At 35.0% G+C, this 5,568-nt stretch overlaps 1 long non-coding RNA gene across 1 annotated transcript in view; it reads left to right on the forward strand.

The window, feature by feature from the left end:
* LOC117245426 overlaps window positions 1-211 on the forward strand; it is a 1,041-nt gene extending 830 nt beyond the window's left edge. The window contains exon 2 of the long non-coding RNA XR_004500110.1: window positions 12-211. This is a non-coding gene — a long non-coding RNA (uncharacterized LOC117245426). The remainder of the gene's footprint in view (window positions 1-11) is intronic.
* The last annotated feature ends 5,357 nt before the right edge of the window (window positions 212-5,568 follow it).

Consider the following 5,568-nt stretch of genomic DNA (forward strand, 5'->3'; position numbering starts at 1 on the left):
TCTTGGATGAGGTTTGGACCTTGGATGAGGTTTGGACCTTGGATGGTTGGATCTTGGATGAAGTTTGGCTCTTGGATCACGTTGGGCCCTTGGCTGAGGTTCAGAACCCTTTTTTGGCTACAAAGATCCAAATTTCCGGTGGGGATGGAGCCGAACCCGCGGATTCTCCTGGAAATACGAGGGGACGGAACAAAACCAGACTGATTCCGAATTAATTAATTCACCGCTAATTAATTATCATCCTTTTGCACTTCACTGCTTTCCAGCCCTGGAATTCCCTCTCCAGCTCTTTCCCTAAAATCCCTCGGAGCCAATCCTGCTTTTTTTTCATTTATTTGCACTCAGTGGTGATAAAAACATTTGGAGGCTTTTCCAGAATTCCCAAAGAAATGGGAATATTTTCAATTCCAGGCTGAAATTTCCACCTGGTTCTGGTTGAGGGCAGAAATGATTGAAATTCCAGAGGAAAAATTCCCGTTTCAGAAATCCATTTTTAATTGAAATTTCAAATTTTGAAATTTTTTAGATTTTTATTTTAAATTATTTATTTAAATTTAAAGATATTTTAATATTAATTTTTTACTTTAATTTAATTTTTAATTGAAATTTTGAATTTTGAAATTTTTTAGATTTTAATTTGAAATTATTTATTTAAAATAAATATTTGTTATTTATTTATTAATTTAAATTAATTATTAATAATTAATTCATTAATTTATTATTTATTTATTAATTTAAATTATTTATTTAAATTTAAAGATATTTTAATATTAATTTTTTACTTTAATTTTTAATTGAAATTTAGAATTTTGAAATTTTTTAGATTTTAATTTGAAATTATTTATTTAAATTTAAATATCTCATATTAATTTATTTCTATTTAAATTTAAATAAAATTTAATTTCATTTTTATTGAAATTTAATTTTGAATTGAAATTTAGAATTTTGAAATTTTTTAGATTTTAATTTGAAATTATTTATTTAAATTTAAATATTTCATATTAATTTATTTTTATTTAAATTTAAATATATTTTAATTCAATTTTTTTATTTAAATTTAATTTTTTTAATTTAAATTTCAATCTTTTTTAATTTAAATAACTTAATTTTCCTGTTTTTATTTAAATTTATATCCTTTTTATTTAAATTAAACATTTTTTAATTTAAATTTAATTAGCTTTCAATTTATTTTTGTAACTTAAATTTAAATCTTTTTAAATTTAAATTTAATTTTTGAATGTTAATTTTGGAATTTAAATTTAATTTTTGAATGTTAATTTTGGAATTTAAATTTAATTTTTGAATGTTAATTTTTTGAATTTAAGTTTAATTTTTGATTGTTAATTTTTTGAATTTAAACTTAATTTTTGATTATTAATTTTTGAATTTAAATTTAATTTTTGAATGTTAATTTTTGAATTTAAACTTAATTTTTGAATGTTAATTTTTGAATTCAAATTTAATTTTTGAATTTAAATTTAATCTTTTTATTTCAATTCAATTTCTATTTCAATTTAAATACAATTCTAATTAAAAATTTCAATTTTTTTAATACAAATTTAATTTTTATCATTTAAATTTCAATCTTTTCGTTGTTGCTTTCAAATCCCACATTTCCAACTCAACATTTTTCACATCCTTGGATTCAATGGGAATTTTTTCCCAATTTTTTTTTGGGAATTCAGCTTCATTTTGGGATAAGAAGACCCCAAACGTTGCTGAGGGCGTTGTTTGTGAGGTTTTATCTCTTCATTTTCCTTAGGATCAGAGTCAAAATTATTCCAAGTGTTTTATTCTGGGATAATCCACTGATAATTCCGTATCCATGGATTTTTTTCCCGGGAATTTCATCCTCTCCGAGCTTTTCCCGTTGTTTCCCATCCCACAAATCGCTGCCGCTTTTCCAGGAGAGGAGAAGAAACTTCCCACCCCTCATTTTTCCCTGGATTTCCCAGCGGATTTCCGCACCAAATCCGTGTTTTTTGAGGATTTGGGATTGGGAAGATTCCAAACCGCAATTCCCGGTGGAAATCTTTGGGATTTGAGCGTTTTTTGGGTGTTTTTTGTGCCATATTTTTTATCGTTGTGGGGTTTTAGCACCGACTCCGTGTTTTGTGGGTTGTGTCGAGTCCAACATATCCCAAAAAAAATGTGGAATATTCCTTGGAAAAGCCATCCCGGAGCTGTAAATGGCCTGAATTCCGTGTGCCAGAAGGATTTTCCACCTGTAATTCCTTATTAAATCTCTTGGAATTGTGATTTTTTTTCTCTCTCTCCTCTCTTCACTTTGCTGGGAATTTGTGGGAAAAATCCATCCCAGTTTTCCTGTGGGATGGGAATTCACGGATTCCGGGATTGAGGATGGGTTTCTTTGGGATTTGAAAAATAAATGGATTTAAAGCTGATTTATCCTTCTCTTGACCCATAGCTCACAACAAAAATCGTTATTAAATAGTTAATTAATAATAATTATTAAACGGTTATTGAATAATAGCGTTGATAATAGCATTAATAATAGCATTAATAATAATATTAATATAATATAATGTAATGGTAATATAGTATAATATAATATAATATAATGTAATATAATGTAATATAATATAATGTAATATAATATAATGTAATATAATAAAATGTAATGTAATATAATGTAATATAATATAATATAATATAATGGTAATATAGTATCATATAATATAATGTAATGGTAATATAGTATAATATAATATAATCTAATGTAATATAATATAATATAATAGAATGTAATATAATTTAATATAATGTAATATAATATAATGTAATATAATGGTAATATAGTATAATATAATATAATAAAATATTAGTAATATAATATAATGTAATGTAGTATAATATAATAGAATGTAATATAATTCATATAATATATAATATAATGTAATTACAATATAATTGTAATATAATTAGAATTATAACATATTATATACAATTAATATATAATATAATATATAATATATATAATTTATATAACATAATGTATACAATATATAATATATAATGTAATATATAATATAATATATTACATATAATATATATTACATATAAAATATATATATTACATATATATTTATATTACATATAAAATAATGTATATAATATAATTATAATATAATTATAATATAATTATAATGATAACATTTTTAATATATTATTATAACAGGGATATCCGTGTGGGATGGGATTGATCCAGGATTATCCATGTGGGATGGGATTGATCCAGGATTATCCGTGTGGGATGGGATTGATCCAGGATTATCCGTGTGGGATGGGATTGATCCAGGATTATCTGTGTGGGATGGGATTGATCCAGGATTATCCGTGTGGGATGGGATGGGATTGATCCAGGATTATCCATGTGGGATGGGATGGGATTGATCCAGGATTATCCGTGTGGGATGGGATGGATCCAGGCCGTCACCCGTTCCTCGGGAATGTTTCACCTTTGGATTTCAGGGATCAGGAGGAGTTGGCAGCTCCCTGGATCGGGGTGAGGAGCAGCCAGGGCAGGGGGAGAGGGGGAGTTTGGATTTCCTGGAATTCCGAAGGTTGGGGGTGAGGAAAATCCAGGATCTCAGGGAAAACATCAGTTCCCAACCACTGGAGCTGTTGGGAAGGGGGAAATCCACACTGGGACACTTCCCGCTATTCCAGGTGATCCAAACTGTGTCCAAACCCACCTTGGGCACTTCCAGGGATCCAGGGAACATCCACAGCTGCTCTGGGAATTCCATCCCAGATGGGAATTCCCAATTCCCAATATCCCATCCAAGCAGTGGGAGCCATTCCCTGTGTCCTGTCCCTCCATCCCTTGGGAATTGTCTCTCTCCATGTTCCCTGCAGCTCCTCCAGGTCCTGGAAGGTCACACTGAGCTCACCCCAAAGCTTCTCCTCTCCAGGTGAACATTCCCAGCTCTCCCAGCCTTTCCTCCATCCCTGGGATCATCCTGGTGCCTCCTCTGGATCTCTCCAGCAGCTCCCGCTCCTTCCCGTGCTGGATCCAGGGCTGGGGCCTCACCTGAGCGGGGCTGAGGGGCAGAATTCCCCCTTCCCTGGATTTCCCGGCCGCGTTTCTTTCAGATCCTCATTTTTCCAACAAAAACTGTTGCCTTAAACCCTCCTGAGCTCGTGTTTGATATCAAATGTGATGGATTTTCATTTCTCTCCAGTTTAGGAGTTTGGGATTTTGCTCTCTCCATGGAGAGCAGTGTGGGCACCTTGAATTTTCCACCAGGATCCGGGATCCCCATCCTTGTGGGATTTAGAGAATTCCATCCAATCCCACTGAAATCCTCAAATTCCTCCAATCTCCAAATCCACCAGAGCTGGATTCATCCTGGAGCATCAGGACCACATTCCAGGCGCTTCCTGAACTCCTCACTCTTCTGAGCTCCCAGAAAAACTCAAATTCCTCCAAAAAGCGGGAAGAAAACTCAGCCAATTCCCAGCTTTTCCAGCTCCGAGGAGTTTGGCTCTAAGCAGCTTTTTGCTGCCTGGCGGTGCCGGGTCTTAATTTCAACAAACCTCGTTAAAGGATTACGAAGGCCTCGTTAAAATAATGCCCTCGGAGCTTATTCCTGAGTGGAAGGAAAAGGAGGATAAACAGAAAAGGTTCTCTCGTCCCCAGGGTCGTGGCTTGGAGTGCTTTGAAAGGAGAAAAAAGGAGGAAAAACTGGCAGGAATTGGGGAATATGTAAACACAAAGGAGCTTTTCTGGGAATATAAAGTGAGTTTTGAAAACAAAATTATAATTAATTTAATTAATGCCGATGTTGGGCCACGGCGGGGAAAGTTTTAACTCGGAGAAATCATCAATTAAAAGGGAAAAGGGAAAGTTCTGGAGGGGAGTTGCTATTTTTGTCTTTTTAATGGAGTTTAAGAAATGGGAATTAGAAATCCTGGGAGTTTTGTGGTGGCTGGAACGCTGAAAAGGGGAAATTTTAAATGGGGTTTGCCACAAAGCTCTGGCGTTTTCCAAATAAAAGCTGGAAAAGCTGGGAAAGCTGGGAAAGCTGGGAAAGCTGGAAAAGCTGGAAAAGCTGGGAAAGCTGGGAAAGCTGGATGGCTCCATGGAGAGCTCCAGGAGCGGCTCTGCCCCTCGAGGCTTCGACTTCATCCGGAGGGGGAAAAGAGCAACCAGGGAAGATCCCAATGGTGCCGATCCCTGGGATCTCCTGGGGTCAGATCCGCCCTGTCCCGTCCTTCGTGGGGGACCTGGAGTGGACGGGAACTGAGCAGGAATCTCTGGGGGGTCACCACAAGATGGATTCAGCTCAGAAGGTTGGATGACTCGGTGGGAAGAGGCATTCCCGTGGGATGGGGAATATCACAGGATCCCAGAGTTCCAGGTTTGTGTTGGAAAGGCCTGTAGAGATTGTCCTGCTCCAACCAGGGACACCTCCCACTATCCCAGGTGATCCAAACCCCGTCCAGCCTGGCTTTGGGCACTTCCAGGGATCCAGGGGCAGCCACAGCTGCTCTGGGAATTCCATCCCAGCCGGGAATTCCTTCCCAAAATCCCATCCAAGCAGT

The sequence above is a fragment of the Parus major genome, chromosome 2 (assembly GCF_001522545.3).
Source record: "Parus major isolate Abel chromosome 2, Parus_major1.1, whole genome shotgun sequence".
In the NCBI taxonomy this organism is placed as follows: Eukaryota; Metazoa; Chordata; class Aves; order Passeriformes; family Paridae; genus Parus; species Parus major.